Source organism: Aegilops tauschii, chromosome 3, assembly GCF_002575655.3.
Source record: "Aegilops tauschii subsp. strangulata cultivar AL8/78 chromosome 3, Aet v6.0, whole genome shotgun sequence".
Classification (NCBI taxonomy): domain Eukaryota; kingdom Viridiplantae; phylum Streptophyta; class Magnoliopsida; order Poales; family Poaceae; genus Aegilops; species Aegilops tauschii.
Genome location: NC_053037.3, coordinates 389,266,814 through 389,288,180, shown reverse-complemented (window position 1 = coordinate 389,288,180; position 21,367 = coordinate 389,266,814).

Below are 21,367 nucleotides of genomic sequence, written 5' to 3'. Positions count from 1 at the left end.
CTTCCTGTAGGTTTACCATGCCAAACTGGTCGAAGTTGAGTCTAGAAATGCTTTAGTTATATAAGGGAATTGATTGTGGAAGGGAACGTAAGGCTCTTTTTACTCCTTTACCTTATGCCCTTCTGATCTGAGTCACCCTCTTCTCTTCTACGGGGATTAAGAACTAGGCTACTCATCTTTCTATCAGGATCACGTGTTACTAATCCGTAGACTCGTAGGATTGTTGGTCTCAAGCCTCAGTTCAGTTCCTACTACTTCCGTATGTTGACCATTGATCTCGGAAGTTTATATTGTGATGTTGAGTGGTCATGCCACTATTTTGCAGGATGTCTCAAGTATTTTTGAGCATTTACAGTCGTTATGCTGTCCGAGTCATCCCAGGTTCCTAAATGGTCTGATGCATTTGCAAATCCTTTCCGTCCGTTCTCGATGTTCCTTTGGGCCAGATTAACCACACTAATCGTTGAGTTGAGGTACTCTGTTGCCTTGACCTATATGTTGGAGTTATTATTATGACCCTAGGTGTCTTAGAGAACCACTTAGTAATCTAGCAATGCTTGCATCCCCAGTGTGATGATTCTGGCCACTATTTTTGAAAGCATCCCGTGATGCCATTTAGTTAGTAGGCATTCTATTTCTGGGTTCTTGAACCCAAGATTCACTCTACTTAACTCGTGTAGCTAGTGTTTGCTAGTTCCCTTAAGTTATTAGTAACCTTTGCATTAGTCCTCGAGGTCCGAGGTATATCGTTCTTCCAAATACCATGAACCATTCTTGGCAGGAGTTCTTTTGAACCAAAAGGGTCACGACCAGAGTGCTCTTAATGAGTTCTCGATTCTACATTGTGAATCTGCCAGTTCTACCTCTTCTCCATGGGTTATCCGGAAGAAATGTTGAGCTTCGCCCGACATACTAATCTATGCATCCACAACTCAGAAAAAAACATATGTTCCTTTGAGTTGTCCCCCTTTAGTTGTATCCTGACCCTCGTCTATCAATTGATAGTCAGGAGTTATTGTGCATTCGTGTTATCGATGCTTATTATCCTTGTGGTCCGTCAAGCCGTTCTATTTCAGAATGACTAGGAGAAACAAACTCCAGTACCTCGTCCATCTCTGGGATTGGGTCAAAGTAGTTGTATTCCACAGATCAAATGCCAATCCAGTTTTTGTTCTGTTCTACCTTGGAGTGTTACCATCTTTATGGCAAGAGTGTCATGAGAATTGCACCACCTCTTATGAATTCTTGACTTAGTGATACTCCTCGCCATCATCACTCATTTCTTGGTCCCGTGTTGTTGCAACCGGAATGCCGACAAGTGAATCATGGTGTGTGAAATCTATACTCCTAGCAACTCCGTTGCTTGGTAGTTAAAGGACAATAATTTCATCCTTAGCGTGTTGGTTACTGAATCACATCCTAAGGTTGATCGTGCTACCCGGTCCTTATTTCCGGTGCACTTTTCAATCAATGAGTTAGGATAGTGTCAGTCCTTGCTTATTCGGTCATATCATCTTGCCCTGAAAAGCAAGATTGTTCTCGATCTTAATAACATGTCGGTGGATCATGATTTTCCAAATATCTTCTTGGAAGTACCACCAGGTTGTCCCTGACCGATATGTTGAGTTTGTGAACAAGTTGGTTTTCCAATAAACCACCCCTTCTCCAAGAATCTGTGTTGGATACCCCTGAGCTAGTTGGTCAAGCTAAACAATAACTTGGAGAGTTGGAAGATAAAATCTTGCCAGCTTAGTTCATTTCAAGGGATATTTTTGCGTGTGTTGAAGATAGATGATATCTTCATCGATTGGTCCCTGTGATCAGTTGTTGGACCTATTGTCGTATCAAGGCTTTGATTTGAGTATGGGATATCGTCAAATCAAATTAGAACCAACGATGTTCATAATGTTGTCTTACTCGTGGTTGATCCCTCGAGCATACACCATTATATTTTTGGGTCTGACCAATGCTATCACTTGTTCACATAATTATGGAATTCCATCTCCATGGAAACCTGGATGAAATGTTGTTGAGCCCATCAGCAACACTGCTACCTTCTCCATGACTCGTGTTGAACATCCAGCTAGTATTGGAAACTTTATAAGCATTATCTTCGTGTTCCGTTATGAAGCATATGTTGGATGGAAGAAGTGACTTACTCTAATTCATGTGCATTAGATGCAAGTTGCCGCCGTGAATTCGAGAAAGTTTGTTTCGCTTCCTCTGGAATCATCCCAAATCAGTCATGCACAGGTGCGAAGTATTCTGTTGTTTGGAGACTTGCAACCTTCATTCTATGTGTATCCCTAGCACACCAAGCCACTGATTGATTTGTTCAAGGAGAAGGAGTTCCTTCATAAGAGCTAATCCGGACTTATCAAAGAATTTCGACACCCTCGTTGATGGTTCCCAACCAGAACTCGGTAGTGTTTTATTATAAGACTACCATGTGATCATGCTTGTCTGGGACAACGTGCTCACATGTATGTAGCAGAACCAGCTCATGTTTTGGAGCTTGCTATCGTAGTTCATCCCCTGAGAATCTTGCAACGTCTTCTCGTCGATTTGTGTTGCAAACCTTAATTTTCTTTCTAGACTTGATGAAATCAACTAGACCTGGTTTCTAGACTGAAACCAACTAGATCTGAATCTCAGGCAGATATGATGGTTGGAACATTTCCCAAGAATTATAATATTGCCCTCTCGATAACCGGTAAAGTGGATGTCGTGGCCAACACATCCAGCCGGAAGGCCTATTATTGTAGTATCTTGATTGAGGAAGTTGGCCACCTCCCCATAAGGATTTCCTAGGATTTATTCCACTAGTTATTCCCTATGGATTCCTGCGCACCCGAAGTCCGACCTTTACTTGATGTTCTAGATATCAAACCATATCTATGAATGGGTTACGCTAGCACATCAAGGAGAACATTAGAAGCGGAGTGCTAAATGTCTCTCGGTCGGTCATCCAGATTTTGCTCCCTTGGCTTCACTAAGGTGAAATCTGAGAAAGTGTTGTCCTCCTTTGCACCTGCATCCTCCATCACCATTCATCATGGTAGTATGATGTGTTGCCAGGATCCTCGACACGGATGTTGGTAAAACCTTGATGAATATGGAAATGCTCAAGTTCCTGAGAGCACGCACAAGCACTAGGTGTTATCATCGGCACTAACTGGAATTGCTCCCAGTTTCCTTCGGTTATGCTAAACCCTTCAAACAGTGGATTCACTCTCTACTGTTGAGCTTCTCCCCTGTTACTAAAATCATTCCAGCATTTGCATTATGTTCCCAGTTTGCACCGCCATTGTGCCATCCTACCTTGGATTACCCTTCCCAGTAATTACTGATAAGGACCATCTTCAAAAGTGGTCCCACCAGGGGTTCCGACCATTTCCGGTGATAAGCAAATCACCCCTTGTGTTGTCTTCAACAAGGTAGTCCACATCGTCCATCCTAGCCGAGTGTGTCGTTCTCCCGAACTCCCTCGAACGATCGTTTGTGATTGCCTTAGGCTGGCATAAAGAGTTTCAATGATCTTAGGATCAAAAATAATTCTTTTTGCCACTTAAGGAATAGTTCTACGAGTCACCTTCCCCAAGGTGCCCCGTTATGGAATCATGGCAATTTTCCTCGCTACTTTGAAACCTTCGTCAAATTGTTTCTTCCGTCCCTCCTGATGCATGTTATGCCTCTCAGCTTGAGAGATGTTTCAATGCCTCCCTCCATGAGTTGATCCTGAGTTGTTCGATATTTGAGAAGATCGATCCTTCTAGAGTTTTCCCCTTTCCTCTTGTTGTCTTGTCGGTTGGAGTTCTCAGAGCAAGACATCGAGACAAAGATGATGATCGAATCAACGTTCTTATGAAGTGCAACCTGGATCGTGAAGATCGTGTTAGCTTTGCATCCCCTCTGTCTTCTCACCTCACGTCTTGAATCTCGGGACGAGATTCTTGTTTAGTGGGAGTGAGCTGTCACAGCCCCAGATCAGCCCTTGCTTGAATTCTCTTGCATCCATGCATCATGTTTAAATTCAAATGAAATTTGAATTGAGGAATTTTCAAAGCCTCAGAAACCTTTTAAAAATGATCAACATTAAAATCTTCTCAAAGAAGCCCAAGAAAATGTTCCTGTTAAACCTTGAAAAATATTGGCAAGAATGACATTCAAACCAATATTTTTGGAATCACAGAAATATTTATTTTGGGCCTTTTTGAATTAAATCAATGACATATTTGGGTTGGATTTATTTCTGTTACATAAGAAATAAAGTTCATATATTTTTGTGAGTTGCCTGTGACCTTGGACTAGTTTCTGAGCTCACATAACAAATTACAGAAAGTTTAGAAAATGATCTGATGTTTTAAATCAAGTCAAAACAAATACAGAAAAATTAGAAAAGAGAAATAAAAGTCGGAAGAGAGAGAGAACCTTACCTGGGCCTTACCTGCAGCCCAAGTGGCTAGGCCAGCCCACCTGGCCCATGCCAGTCACCACCTACCTTTGCCAGTAGGCAGAGGAGGGGGACATCGCACCGCCGCCGAGCACGCGCCCGCGCCACCTCCTGCTTCCCCGGCCCCTCCTGGCGACGCCATGACGACGCCCCGAAGCCCCTGTCTCCTCTCCCTCACTCGCTGCACTCTCTCCCCTCCCCTGTCCCTCTCGCGCGCACACACCCGAGCGGAGCTCGTCGACGCTGCTCGCCGTAGCCAAGGCCACCGGCCACCCCTTGCCCCGCCGATGAGTCCACGAGCTCCGCCTCGACGCCTTGAAGCTCCCCCTCAACGCGAGCATCGCCGGACGCCCTGTCGCCTCGCCATTGACCCGTCGTCTCCGCGCACGGCCGTGCATCGCCGCCGCCAAATTCCGACGCCGTCCGTGCCTCCCCGAGCTCGCCGAGAACCTCTTCATGACCGCGGTGAGCCCCCGGTCATTTCCCCCTAACCCTGTCCCCGTTTGGTTGCCGTAGCACCATACCCCACGAGCACCGAAGCTCGCCGCCGCATTGCCAACGAGCTCCGTGCTCCTGAGCTCGGCCGCTCGCCCGAGCATCACCAGCGTGCTTGCCGCGCTCCTGTGAACCTGAAGCACCCGGCTGTTCTCCTCGCCGTGCCCCACAGCCCCGTTCCCAACCTCGCCCGAACTCCGGCGGCCGCAAAGAGCCCGCCGTCGTCAACTCTGTCCACCCCAGACCCTCCCGCGTGTTCCATTGGATGGGCGCGAGCGCTAGCTACCCATAGCACCCATCCGCGCGTCGAATGGACGCCGGAGCCGCGATTCCGGCGTGCCTCCGCCGTGGCCAGAGGTCACCGGCGGCTAAGCGCCGGCCTAACCCCGATTAGGCTAGTGCTAATGATGACCTGTGCAATTGACATGCGGGCCCCACTGTACAATTAACCAGCTAACAAAAATAGATTAAATTAATCTAAGCCCAGTGGCCCACGTGTCAGTTTGACTACGCTGACGTGGCCGTTGACCTGGCCCCACTGGTCAGCCACCGTTCCTGCCCTGTCACACTGACGTGTGGACCCCACTGGTCAGGTTTGACCTGACCGGGTTAGTTGACCTGCTGACGTCACACTGACGTCAGGCTGACGCAGTAAAGCATTATCTGGATTTAAGTTTATTCAGAAAATTCCAGAAAATAGTATAAACTTCTAAAAATCATATAAAATCAACCGTAGCTCAGAATGAAATAATTTATATATGAAAAATTATCAGAAAAATGCAATCTATCCATCTGTATCATTTTCATGCATGTGAAACTAAGTTATACCTGCTGTATAGGTGAAAACATGATAATGCACTATTTGAATTCATAGTTCGAATTTGAATTTGAACCTTGAGTTCAAATCAACCCAAACCTTTCTGTTGCTAGTTGCATTAGGCCAAATCACGTCATATTGCCATGTCATGATCATGCATCATATTGTGCATTGCATTGATTGTGTTTCCTTCTCTGTTGCCGGTGATTGCCCCCTCTCGATAGCCGTGATTCCGACGACGTGATCGATGACACCGATGAAGGACTATACTATCTTCGGAAGTGTCAGGCAAGCAAAACCCCCCTTGTTCATTCCGATACAATCCCATTCTCTCGCTCCTGCTCTCTTCTACTGCATTAGGACAACATCGATTCAACTGTTACATGTTGCGGTAGTTGAACCCCTTTTCCTCTGCATGACCTGTCATTGCCACAGTAAATAGATGAAACCCACTAGCATGAGTAGGAGTTGTTTGAGCCCTGATGTGCCTACTCATTCATGCTTGTTTGTCATGCCTGCTACTGCTTAGAGTTGAGTCGGGTCTGATTCCTCGGGGATGAATTGGAATGGTGATGAACATGTCCTACTGTGTGTGAGCTAAGTGTGTGAACATGATTTGGTAAAGGTAGCGGTGAGAGGCCATGTAGGAGTACATGGTGGGTTGTCTCATTGAAGCCGTCCTCAGGAACTGAGTTCTGTGTTTGTGATCCATGATACAGTTACTACCACGCATTGGGCCCGAAACCAATGGACCCTCTCGGCTTCTTAATCACCCTTGTCCTCTGTCCAGGAGTTGCAAGTAGTTTCTGGTGTTTGTAGTATGCTGGAGGCCGTGGACAGCGCTGACCGAGGGGTGGGCTGTGATGCGGTAGGCACGTGGCACGGTGTACCGGGCGCCCGTTTGGTGTCTCGGGAACCCTGCACACATCGTTCGGGGCCGTATGTGGAAACCTCGGCCGGACTCCCTGCGGATGGAACCTGAATAGGCGATAAACCTGGACTAGAGACTTGAGTGTTTAGGTAGGCTGTGGCCGACTCCCTCGCCAGGCTTCCGCTTGAAGGTTGCCGAGGTACACGACGTGTACATGGTGGTAAGTGGCGAGAGCGTGTGTGACGAAGTACACCCCTGCAGGGTTAATATGATCTATTCGAATAGCCGTGTCCGCGGAAATGGACTTCTGGGTTGCCTATAACAGTTCATAGACAAGTGAAAGTGGATACTCTAAAATGCGCAAGATAAGCGTGAGTGCTATGGATGGCGTTCTCGTAGGGAGACGGGAGCGGATCCATAGTGGAGTATTGATATGGTGAATATGTGGACTCGTGTGCGCCACCTCAAAAGAGTTACTTGCAGTCGTAGTTAGGATAGCCACCGAGTCAAAGCTGGCTTGCTGCAGTTAAACTCCACCACCCCCTTTGTTGATACCGATGCATATGTAGATAGCTCTGATGTAAGTCTTGCTGGGTACATTTGTACTCATGTTTGCTTATTTTATGTTTTGCAGAGAGACGTCAGTCTCGCTAGTAGTTCCGTGTGGACTTCGACGTTTAGCTTGATACCTCAGCTACGATCTTGTGCCCTCGGCAGGATCTAGTAAATAGTCAGGCTTCGCAGCCTTTTTCTTTTGTAGATGTCTGTACTCAGACATGTTAAGCTTCCGCATGTGTTTGACTTGTATGCTCTGAATGTTGGGTCATGAGACCCATGTTTGTAATATCTGGCTCTTCGGAGCCTAATGAATAAATACTCTGAGTCGTAGAGTCTTGTTGTGATGCCATGTTGTATTTGCACATATCGAGCATATTGTGTGTATGATTGAAATGCTTGGTATGTGTGGGATCCGACAATCTAGTTGTCTATCCTTAGCAGCCTCTCTTATGGGGAAATGTAGTCTAGTGCCTCCTTGAGCCATAGTAGTCCGCTACAGCCCGGTTCACCGGAGTCCTGCTAGCCCAGCACTGCTGCTCTGGACACTTGACTGGCCGGCATGTGAGTCATATCGTTCCTGTGTCTGTCCCTTCGGGGAAATGTCACACGGTGACATCCGGAGTCCTGCCTAGCCTGCTACAGCCCGGGTTCCCGGAGTCCTGTTAGCCCAGTGCTACAGCCCGGATTCACACGCTGCTGACCGACACGTTCGATGTTGATTCATGTATGCCTGTCCCCATACGTTAGTGCCGCTTTGGGTTCATGACTAGCCATGTCGACCCGGGTTCTCTGTCATATGGATGCTAGCGACACTGTCATATACGTGAGCCAAAAGGCGCAAACGGTCCCGGGCCATGGTAAGGCGACAACCGTGGGAGTACCGTGCGTGAGGCCGCAAAGTGATATGAGGTGTTACAGGCTAGATCGGTGTGACTTGGAATCGGGGTCCCAACAACAAAAGAATTCAGAAACGAGAATTTAATATTGGTGACAAAGTTCATTTGTACAAGTCTCGTTTCAGACATTTTGCAGGCAAACTTCTCTCCAAATGGGAAGGACCTTATATCATTGAAGAAGTTTACCATTCCTGGGCCATCAAGATTAATAACGCCGCAGGAGACAAACCAAAGGTGGTTAATGGTATCTGAATGGTATCTCCGACGCTGAACTATGAGCAAGTGACCGTATAATCACCGCAAAACGTATATAGTGACCGTAATCAGCTTATTCTGAAGTTCGGTGACCGTATTACGCTTTTCTCTCTGTAGGCCCTCCAAAACTACATCTCTACACGTTCTCGCATGTTACATCTAACAACTATGCAATACAGCACTACTACTACACTCTAACACAATAAAGCATATGTGTTTTTAGTTTTACTAGATATCATATTGTTACTTATAATTATTTAGTCTGCATACATTAAAATTGCCTCTGAAATGTATGGCCAATATCATCTACCGCGCGGGAAAAATCCCGCCCTTTCTTGTTTAATCGGGTTTGTATCGATGGATCGTGCGAAACAACAAAATTATAGTACTATACAGTACTACAAGTGACAGTTCACTGGGCCGTCGTGTCGTCTACTCCTCCGTCATAAGAGTGGAGCGCTCGCTTTCATAAATCTTCTAGTCCCTTTCGCCGACATGTGGGACATCAAGCTACCGGGTCCACGTGCCATCCCGGAATACAGTGCAGAGCAGCCGGGGTGAAGCACCCCAGTCATGGCGCCGGCGTAGTAATGAGCAATGAGGTGTCAAATCACAAAGCTGCATCTTTCCCGCAGTTAAGTTGGAGGGATGAAGCAACCATCATTTCACTCGTTGTTGAATCCGCTTCTCCCTCATCTTCTTCAACTTAACCACGTGTTGCTTCTGCCGTTGTTCTACCTCATGTGGGATGCGGATCGGCTTGGTAAAGCACTGACACGTGGGACCGCATGTTAGCAAACCGCCAGGACAACGTCCTCCGAAAATAAGAAGCCTAATCCTAGACTTACAAAGGGCTACGTAGCTGCTACGTATACTTTCCATCTAATCTATATATGCCCCCCTGATTTTCAGGTGGGGTGGGCCTAATCCTCTCCTTTAATCCAATCAAATAGTCCCACATCACATCAATTCATAACTTTACGTAAACCATTACGTGGATGTAGCATTGCTCAAATAAGAAACCTCCCCCACCATCCGCGCGGCAAAATCACCTCCTTTTTACTAATCTTGATTCTATAATTTTTTAGATCAATATAATTGAGATTTGTATAGATAGCACACAGGAGCAAAACCAAGTGGTACGGTTAAGGGCATCCACAATGTGTAGCCAAATGTGAAAATAGCTTTTGGCATCATGGGAACCATTGTGGACGGTGTTGCCAATGCCAAAAAGATGGAACCGAAGGTCCCTCATTGATTGATTGAAGGAATAGAAAAATGCAATGTCTCTCCTCTTTCTCCCATGCTTGGACGCATGTAGTACAGTATAGAGCACAGAGTCTACTCCCCTGTCCCTTCTATCACAAATCACAAAGCAGTGAGGCGTCAAATCACAAAAGCACAGACGAAGCAACCATCATTTCACTCTTCGATGTCTCCGCTTCTCCATCGTCTTCTTCGAGAAACCATCTCACCGCACTAGTACTCCTAGTAGTAATAGTAAAGGACTTCCTGGATGCAAATAAGGCGGTTGTCTCGGCTTGCAGGCGGCACTTGCGAACGATTACCGTGGTCTCCCTCAATGGTGTTCTCCGTCGAACGCACTTCGCCAAACCACCAAAAAAAGATATCGTCGACGTCACCGCAATGGGGAAGGAAGTCAAATATAGTTACTACCTCCATTTTTTTGTACACAAGGCCAGTATATCAAAATTACAATTTGCAAAGGGCCACTAACACTAATCGAGGCAAAATTGATGGGGTTAGCAACCAAGGACATTAATATCCCCAGCATGCATGCGGAAGTGAGAAGGTTGGTTTGCATGGCGCTGCATTAATCAAGCGATGAGGAGTGATATGGTTAGCTCTTTGGTCTTTGGAGAAAAAAATACGCATTAATTGACACGTGAAACGAGGATTTGTATCGATTAAATCCCGCAAAGGAAAACCCCGCCTTTCTTTTTTAACAGTAGTACTCCTAGTACGTATGTACTTATCATGTTTGGGTCTAGGCCTTGCATTGCCAAACTTCGACACACATTTTTGCCAAGCTTGCCCTAAGTTTTCAAAATGAGAAGGAGGTACACTTGCGCACGGCTATCGCGGTCGCACCGCACACTCACACGGTCGCTCCTGCACGCCGCGGTCGCACCGCACCCTCACACAGTCGCTCCTGCACGCCGCAAACCCAACCAAGGGAACGCACCCTCACTGACACGTGTTGTCGCATGTGAACAAATCAAACTCAGCCATCCTATCGCTGACACATAATTTTCGTTCATAGAGTATGTTTATCCAACCGCATGTTGGGGAGTATCTGTACGGCCCGTGCGGTGGTCTGTTGGGGATGAAGAAGAGGTGAGGAAGAAGGAAAGAAGGGTTAGGAGACGTAGGATATTCATCCAACCGCCTGAAATGGTAGACTGGCCCAAGTCAGGCGACTTGCATAACAAATATATGTTTTTACACAACAAAAGATCCATAAAAACAACAACAAAAAGAAAAACTATCACTGCTCGCGGAAAGAGATGGCCTCGTCGTCTTAGGCTGCCGGCGCGAACCAGCCGTCACTGCCGACGTGTGTCTCCGCACCGTGGTTGTCCTCGGCCTCCAGCTACTCGTTCAAGCGGAGCGTGCGGGCGCTCTGCACGGACGAGAGCACAGCCCGGTTCAAGTCGAGGACGTCCGGTTCCGCCTGCAGGAGGGCCTCGATGGCAGCGGAATCCGCGCGCTCCGCGTTGAGTCGAGCCTCCGCCGCCCGGTTCAAGTCCAGGACGTCCGGTTCCGCCTGCAGGAGGGCGTCGATGAGAGCGGCATCCGCGCGCTCTGTGTTGAGTCGAGCCTCCGCCGCCCGGTTCAAGTCCAGGACGTCCGGTTCCGCCTGCAGGAGGGCCTCGATGGCAGCGGCATCCGCGCGCTCCGCCTTAAGTTGAGCCTCCGCCGCCCGGTTCACATCCACGACATCCGGTTCCGCCTGCAGGAGAGCCTCGATGGCAGCAGCATGCGCGCGCTCCGCGTTGAGTTGAGCCTCTGCCTCCCGGTCCTCCTTTAGTATCGCTGTGTTGAACCGCTGGTCCGCCTGCAGCATGGGGGACTCGGACGCCGACACGAAGTCGACGTCCATCGTCTCATACCCATCGGGGGCCTTCTGCGCTGCGGCCTCCGCCATGAACATTGCATCGGCTTCCTCCTCCTCATAGCTTGGCTCCAGAGAACTCGGGGATTGGCCCGCCGCAAAGCGAGCTTGGGAACGGAAGTCTGTGGCGCCGACCACCGCCGCGATTTCTGCGCGGCGCTCCGGCGTCAGCATCTTGTAGTAAGTGATCTTGCGGCGCACCATGGCTTTCCGGCGAACTAGGGGACGCTTGATGCGGGCTAGGGGATCGAAAGGTGGGGGAATGGGCTGGAGATTTGGTGAGGTTTTAGGGCAGTGGCTGGCGTAGGCCGAGCAACGAAGGTTCTGGTGTGAATAGTGGTTCCGGTGACGACCAGTCAATCGGTTTTGACTATACATCGCTCTTGTCGCGTTCGCGTTGCAGCCCGGCACGCTGGACCCTCCACATCGCTCACCGAATGGAATGCGCTTCATCTTGCGTTTTCGCTCGTTTGTGGGACTGCAGTTGAGAGCAAACCGACGTCCCTCCCCCTCCCCCGCCCATGTCATTTATTATACCACCACTCCCTACGTTTTATGCGGAGTAAATAAAAACAGAGGGAGTATACTACGGATGAGGATCCCCTGACGTGGCCGAACCCATTGAGTAACTGACATGCGGGGCCTAGCAAGCATGGGGTCCGCCAGTAAGTGACCGAAAGGGAGGGTGAGGCAGGGATACCTACGTCAGAGGATCCACTTCCACTATACTACTTTGACCAAATGTTAGAGTAATAATATATGACATGCAACTTACACAAATGTTAGAGTAATAATATATGGCATGCAACTTACACAAAGCATACAGGGTCTAATGCATTTTTCGAGGCTAACTTTGACCAAATGTTAGAGTAATAATATATGACATGCAACTTACACAAAGCATACGGTCAAATTCGTATGTGAAAGGAGTTTCCAATGATATAATTTTCACATTATACATCTCATGTACTATTAATCTTGTCAATGGTCAAATTGGAAACCATCTCGAGTACAAATCTAGGAGTACGTACGAATCTAACAATATTGATTGGGCGTTGTTGAATGTTGATACCTTTTTGATCAAAGTAGAGATACTTTGACTACACATAAAACTTATATGTAAACTAGAAAGGATAGGGGGAGTATATTGTACGTTCAAAAACGAAACGAACATTGAATACCCTTTATATATGATTTGCGGATGCTATGATCACCGGTTCAAAATTTTGAATCCGCCTTAGGTATCACATGCCCCCACTCGTTCCCTCTCGATTTCATCTCGGGGTCCGGAGATCTATTGAAAGAGGACTAGGGTGGGTACATGCGAATGATACTCGGCGGAATGTTCAAGTGAGGCATGCGGGAGGATGGACTCGACTGGAGGGCGACATGATCGATGGAGAAGAGGGTTGAAGAGGAATGAGAAATAAGCAAACGCCACATGATTATACTTGAACAGCTCAAATAAACAATAAGTTGTCTCGCTTGGCCTACATAGTGAAAGGCCGAATGCGCAACGCGGAGCACTGGCGCTCGAATATGGCCGGGAAAACAGGGAAACCGACATGTGGGGCACACCCGTCGGGACGACGTAGCGCAGACTAGTCCAATGGAGGAGCTGGCCCACGACCTCCTCGCCACCGACAACCGTTCATGTGGGTCGTTGGGGCCAACAACGGGGCACAGCTCCAGCACTGCCTCTGGACACGGCGACCGCGGTGAGCGACATGCTCATATCGTCGCTAGACACGGTCGGTTTCAGTGTGCCGAGGGTGGCGTTAGTGCTGTGGCACGACCAACGGTATGTTTGGTTTGTGCCCAAGGTTGCCCCATCAAAGCATTGGGTAGCCAAAATTTTGGTTGAGGTATTGGTTGCCCATGATTTGGCCGACATTGGCAAGAAAAATGAACTAGAGTTGGCTAGAGTTCATTGGCATGCCAAAGAAATGGCAACCATCCAAACAAAGACCAATCTTTGGGTCATGACCAAAATTTTGGTTGAGGTATTGGTTGCCCATGATTTGCCCGACATTGGCAAGAAAAATGAACTAGAGTTGGCTAGAGTTCATTGGCATGCCAAAAAAATGGCAACCATCCAAACAAAGACCAATCTTTGGGTCATGACCAAAATTTTGGTAAGGTGCACTTTGGCCACAATCCAAACACACCCCAACACCCGGCTCGTCAAGAATGCACGGGGCGCCGCGACGCGTCCGCAGAGTGGTGTAGCGTGGCCAACTGCATCCTCTGGACCTGAGACCATGCCGGGTCGTCTTGCTTTTTCAATGACATGCGGGGATCGCACGTGAGCAAAGGGCATCTCCAACGTTGCCACGACCGCAGCTCACTATGCACACAAAAACACTCGTCCCTCGCGCCGTCGCGCGGTGCGTTCCCAGCCGGCGCCAGCTGCCCGCATTCATGCCATCCGTTCGTATGTCGTCGTTAAGAGGCTCGGTGCCCGAGGAACAAACTCCAGCGACTTAATGAGTAAGGTGGCGTGACACCAAATGAACGCTAGCATCAAGGTGGCGTGTCATGCAAGAAAATGGAGATATGTAGTGCGTAAGTGAGTCGTGCACTTCGATGGCACCTAGTACTACGCAATATTTTTTCTCCTCGATGGAACGTGAATAGTGCACGTACTCAATGACAGAGCACGGGATGGTAGCCATGGACATGGTCGGCCCTTTTTGAAGAGAGTACTAATAAATAACTTTGATGTGTCCCGTCAGCTCGCAGAACGACGAGAAGCTTGCTTACTACGCCTTCTCCCTCGCCAACGCGTGCATGGTGGCTCGCAGCACGAGGAGAAACTTTTGCTTACAAGCGGTGGACGTGCAGCTGTTCATTTGGTGTCAGATTGCCAGAAGTACTATTGTAGTACCATCATTATTGTTTGACTTCCGAAAGAGGAGAAGAGCCAAGCGCAAGGTCACCTACTAACCTAGTACAGTACTACTATAGCCAAAGCTGGTCCACCTTTTTAGAGCATGGTTAATTAATATAGGCGGCTCTTGCAGCGGCACATCATTTAGAGCAAGTACTCTCTTCGTAGGAACAAAGGAAGTGAAACAAAAGTTGGAGTGGATGCTAGATTGCCAATTAAAACATGATTACATAGGAAAAAAATCCTATAGCATTCTATCCTATGAATCAAACGACCAATGTAGGAAAATTATGAGGGGGGTATCTCCAACAGTGTTCCTTGGCTCGCACCTAGCATCACGGTGGTCGAACTTGGAGTCATTCATCTGGTACACGTGGCATCTCAGATCTGCACACAAGGTGACGCGACCTCTCACTTCCTCCGCCATTTGAAGCGGCGCGCCGGTGGAGGGCTAGCATACTCCAATATTAGATTGGCTCTATGTGATGTGGCAACTTCATATACTAACCGGATGCTGGCTATACTACTACGGTACTCACACTCCAAGAAGTGACTCGAAAACCATTCATAAATTGAGTCCATGACATGCATTCGCAACTGAAATGTACCATTCATTAAATACAACAAGTCATCAACACACAACGACAACGAGGATACATGTTGGATTATAGATTATTTCCAACAAAATGGAGATATGCAATGGAGATTATTTCCAACGACGCGAGAAATCTAGCATCAAGGTGGTGTGTCATGCAAGAAAATGGAGATATGTAGTGCGTAAGTGAGTCGTGCACTTCGATGGCACCTAGTACTACGCAATATTTGTTTCTCCTCGATGGCACATGAATAGTGCAAGTACTCAATGATAGAGCATGGGATGGTAGCCATGGACATGGCCGGCCCTTTTCGAAGAGAGTACTAATAAATAACTTTGATGTGTCCCGTCAACTCGCAGAATGACGAGAAGTTTGCTTACTACGCCTTCTCCCTCGCCAACGCGTGCGCGGTGGCTCGCAGCACGAGGAGAAACTTTTGCTTACAAGCGGTGGACGTGCAGCTGTTCATTTGGTGTCAGATTGCCAGAAGTACTATTGTAGTACCATCATTATTGTTTGACTTCCGAAAGAGGAGAAGAGCCAAGCGCAAGGTCACCTACTAACCTAGTATAGTACTACTATAGCCAAAGCTGGTCCACCTTTTTAGAGCATGGTTAATAAATATAGGCGGCTCTTGCAGCGGCACATCATTTAGAGCAAGTACTCTCTTCGTATGAACAAAGGAAGTGAAACAAAAGTTGGAGTGGATGCTAGATTGCCAATTAAAACATGATTACATAGAAAAAAATCCTATAGCATTCTATCCTATGAATCAAACGACCAATGTAGGAAAATTATGAGGGGGGTCTCTCCAACAGTGTTCTTGGGCTCGCACCTAGCATCACGGTGGTCGAACTTGGAGTCATTCATCTGGTACACGTGGCATCTCAGATCTGGACACAAGGTGACGCGACCTCTCACTTCCTCTGCCATTTGAAGCGGCGCGCCGGTGGAGGACTAGCATACTCCAATATTAGGTTGGGTCTATGTGATGTGGCAACTTCATGTACTAACCGGATGCTGGCTATACTACTACGGTACTCACACTCCAAGAAGTGACTCGAAAACCATTCATAAATTGAGTCTATGACATGCATTTGCAACTGAAATGTACCATTCATTAAATACAACAAGTCATCAACACACAACGACAACGAGGATACATGTTGGATTAAAGATTATTTCCAACAAAACATTCTAGCAAATACTAAAGTTTTCATCACACAACAAATAACAAGCAATGAAATGAACTTCAACTCAACCAATCCTCGGCGTTGGAAACGCTTGCTTTGAACCATAGGTGCTCTGGGAAGGGCCAGCTATTGTCAATATCGAGAGCAACGCAGGTCTGATCATCCAGGCTGAAGCGGCATATATCAGGACCAGGGTAGGTAACCACCGAAATGTCTGAGGTATAGATACAGTTGCTTCTCATAAATGGTAGTAACGTTGTGTCAACAGCAGCTGGATCGCCTTTCACCATCATTGGATAGTTTGGTCCAAGGAAGAGCGAGTTTGCTCCAAGACTATCAATACTGAACCAGGGAGAAGGTGTTGGCGCTAGCACACTAGTATCTGTCCTGAATACCATGCAACGGGTGTTGGAATAGGTCAGGAGAGGGCGACCATGGGAGACAACACCTGCTTCCTCAGTAGTAACAGTCTGAGTGCACTGTATACAGACAAGAAGAGGTGATCCATCGGAATTAGTTGCCAGGCGCCACTGAGTATATAAGTTCCGCTCCTCCTCATGCTCGTGATCATCACCATCGTCATCTCCCCCTTGCTTATAAATTTTTTCAAGTATAGGTGGTGGAATGTTCACAGGACCTTGGAAACACAAGAAGAAGGTTAATTAGTAAAGGGAAACCTGCTAACCCGCATGCATGTGGATGAAACAATTATAATTACGGTGGAAGGCAAACGTACCGAAACTACGAGGATCCCATGCAAAAACAGTGCCCAGAGTGGTGGCAGCAAACACAAGATCCTCGTATTCAATTGCATCACAGTACACATCCGTGTATAGAAACTGATTTTTGAGCAATATCCATCCAGTCGAACCACGAAGGACGGCAACAAGCTTGTCGAAGATAGCAACAACTTGATAGTTCTTGTAATTCCAAGAGCGGTTGGGAACTCAAAAAATTGCTATCTTCAGTAGACGACAGTCACCATGATCGTATTTGAACGTACGTAGATCATCTGTGTGCTCAACCTCAGGGCACTCGGAGATTTTTGGAAGTGGAATCCGCTGACCAACCCAATCTCCATTTGCGCCAGCCCAGGACTTACCCTTAAGCGATGGCATCTTGACATCACACGTATCATTATCAAGCGGCATCAACTTGCACAAGGCGAGGCCTCCGTCGTCCGCGCCCATGCGAACAGGCTTATAGCAAAGAAGATAAGGGAGATCAAACCGCTCCTGGACCCTTGGGTTCCTTGTAATGATGTTATTAGTTGAGTCGAGAAATGGTCTTGAATGAACCTGCCATGCTAGCCGAGGTGATGACGTCGCACCGATCAATGAGTTCCCCCACCATGTCATCTTTCAGATCGGGGCAAGAATAACGGGGTCGTTTCTGGCTTGTTCCCTCCATGGAGAAGACGATCGAACAATGGCAGAAGGAAGGGTGAAGGAAAATGGAGGAGGGGGAAGAGCATGCGACAGCAGTTCCAAATCGAGAGGGAAAGGCGAAGAGTCGGTGGATGGTTGCCAGTTTGCCACGGTACACGAAGAGGCGCCCCGGCCTACACGTCCTTTCGGAAATTGTACAAAAGGACTCGCCGTCGTCTCACTGACATGTTGGAACGGGACCACATGTCAACGAAACATCGTGTGTAATTTCTCGTGCAAAATGCGATCTGGCCACGTTGGCCCGAGGTGCCGCATTATTTCTCGACTTTTTTTAATGGCGTGCCGTTCAGTTTTGAAGCACGACTAACTGGTACTGTTTGCAGAGAAAATATAAACTACTCTACCACTACTCCACCTCTAGTACTAGTAGTATAAAAAGATATATAGGCTGGAGCTTCAGAGCTTTCTTGCTAAGGGCTGCCCACTTGCTTCTCACACTATCACCCTCTCTCCAGATCTAAAAAAGACGGCCTCTCTCTCCCTCCTCACCAGTGGTCACAGATCCGCCAGGGAAGAAAAGGACGTGCAGTGTTGACGCACTCGTCGTCGGCGAGCGAGGTCACGCACTGACGACAAGGCCGTCCTCTCAGACCTAGCGCCCGCGCGGGATGGCCTCCGTCCCCAAGCTCGCTGTCGTAGTGCGTGTGGAGGACGATGACCACGAGCGAAGCCACTTCGCGCGGACCCTCGGGTATGATACCTCTTTTCGAACCATACCCTTGTTCTATTGCCCCATCTGCCATGTCGCTGCATGTGGATCTTTTTCCACTCCACCATGTTCCCAATTTGCTATCCTCTGCTGTGCTGGTCACGCAAACGAAAACCTTAATTTGCACTATTAAAGGAAACCCTACTTCATGCAGACTAATCCATGTCTGGGTTGAATAAGGAAAGGAAGGGAGACTGTACTGTCCAAGAGAGTAGGCATCGAACCCGCATCTAGGTTGAGAAGGGGAAAATCAATAGCTAAGGAACGAGTCTCATGTCTCTTGGTTGAAGAAGGGTAGAAAGGCATGACAACGCAATAGAGAATGACCAGGTCGATCGGTTTGTTGTCCTCACATAGGAAAAAGGTGGCTAGACATAACAATAATGGGACGTAATCCACATATGCTGCCTGGATATTTGTTGCTCTGGGCAACCATACCTCCCTCACCACTCTATGCGTTCGTGGAGGTACATCGTACTGGTGCGCCCACTGTCTGAATGGGCCTCGCATGCTCTTAGTCTAACTTTTTTGCTGTTAGTATAACGCCAGCAGTCAAGTCAAGCAATGCTACTGCTAAAGTGATGCCAGATTTAACTAATGCCGCACTCAGTCTAATGCCACCGATAAATTTAAGCAATGCCATTTAATGTCACTGGATTATTTCAGGGTTAGCTATTGATTGTGGATGTATTAAAGATTTTTCAACTAAGGCATTCTAATGATGTTGCACAGCCAGTATACCAACGATGAAACTTGTTACTACCTTCAGATTTTTGCACTGTTAATGCTTATAGATTACATACCTCACTTTCATGAGATAAGTTAATTTTTTTGTACAGTGTCACCAAAATGCCAAGGCGCTGATGTCATTTTATTTTGGTTAAACTGCACAAAAAATACCTGACATCATGATGTAATGTTCATTATGTTATCGAAGGAGGTCTGTAAGTTTGTCTCTAATGCCTGTCGACTACATACCTGACATCATGATGTAATGTTAAGTCATTTCCTTTTGTACAGTGTCACTGAATTATCAAGGCGGTGATGGCATTTTATTTTAGTTGAACTGCACAAAATATGCTTAAAAGAAGAGGAAAGGTCAGGAATCGATCATTCTTTCAGAAAGAACTATATATGCCTTCCTGACATCAGCCTCTGTTGCCATATTTATTCCTTCAAAAAGGTGGTTAGAAACAGTCTTGCTACCTTTTCCCATTAAGAAATTGGAATGCTTATATTTGTGAGTCTATGCTTCAACTAGTGCCACTTTTATAGTAATCACATTTTCAATATCTATGCAAACAGGGATGCTCGAGTTTAGTGGAACTGCACAAAAAGTCCAACTGGTTCAACATTAGGAGCATGTTTTCTCCCAAACCTTTATATCCAATTGGTGTCACTATGAGCTGTTCATTAAGAAGGTACATGGTTTGCTACTATCTTGCTACTCTTTTTGTACTGTCATTAGATAGTAATACTAGTGGTTTGCATGTGAATTTATTGGCAGGGTGGACCTACATCGGAGGTGCAGGACATGATTCAATGACTGGATGGTCAATTTCGGTTGTATCGATTTCACCTCTTCCATAACTGCGAACATGGATATCCTTGGTCTGATGAAGAATAGGCGCTATATTTCTACTCTGAACAAGCAAATCAATTCAGTATGAAATTGTCCAGGGCAAAACATGACTATATCAAATTGTCCAGTGCAAAACATGACAGATCTAAGCGGAAGAGACATGTTTAAACTGAAAATACAAGGTGGGTATATGTTTACTAGCTGCTTGATATTTGTGCAGACAGAGATGTCTGCCGGTTGCTATTTAGCAAACACACAAAGTGACCGCAATTTTGGTTGAACTGCACAAGAGAATAGTATAGTCACTACATGCAGTGCCATTTGAAAATAGACACAGAAAGATTGGATAGTCACTTCATGGACTGCAGAAAAGTAGTACTGTACTATTTATTGGCCAACACTAGGTGCTTCATTGCTTTGGTCTGATTATACAACGGGCATCATTTTGCCTAAGTTAAAGTTTGTATTCCGAAAATAGTCTCGTCGTGTGATCAAGAGAAGACCAAATCATATTGCAGTGGATGTTCCTCCATCATGTGTAGTTCATTCCCATGGTTCCAGCTGTTGGTGAAACCACTTACGTTTGCAAGAGGAATTGTAGACTTCACAAACAAATTTGTCATCCAGTCTGTACTGAATGTTGGCCAAGAGAAGCATCCATGTTAGTAGGAAGAACATATGTTTTTTCTAGATCTTTGCTTTTGGAGCTACATATTTGTATATGATCTGTGAATCATTGAGATGCATTAACATGTTGATCTTATGTATGGGAATCGTACTAGTGGGTTTTAGTTGTGGCTGATCTTTGCTTTTGGAGCTACATATTTGTATATGATCTGTGAATCATTGAGATGCATTAACAGTTCCTTATATCTGTTCGCTCAATGTTTACAAGTTACCGATCGATCACTAGCTAGCCTACTAATGCGCTCCTGGCTGTTTTAGTTGCGACGCAGGATCCGAAGTGACAGTTTTTTGAATAAAAATGCCTACCTCTGAAGAAACTGACAAGTTGCTCTGAAGAAAATGCCATGCGAATCTGAAGAAACTGCTAGAAAAAACATTCGCAAATGCCTTATCTCCCAGCTAAAGTTCATCAATTAATGACCTCGGCTGCGACTCGTTGCATGCTGCTCCGCGTACTGGCTGCGAGCGATTTTGAGTGCCCGCATGCAGCCGGCCGTAATTAAGGCAGCTAACTGACGCGAAAAAAGATGCGCTTTAATTGTTGCGGGCCTTTTAAATCCGTGGAATCATTATTGACAAGGAGGGAGATGATTCGAGTGCACTCGTTTGACTGTAATGCCGGCGTGCGACCCAGCACGGACGGGACGGGACGGCACAGTCAGAATTTCAGTTTCTCTAGTTTTCCACGGCAAGCTGGCGCGCTAAGCCATGCCTGCTTCATTATGCATTGAATTCCGATGACCGTCGCGCTACCTTCCGTTTATAAGTACTGTTTCTCGGC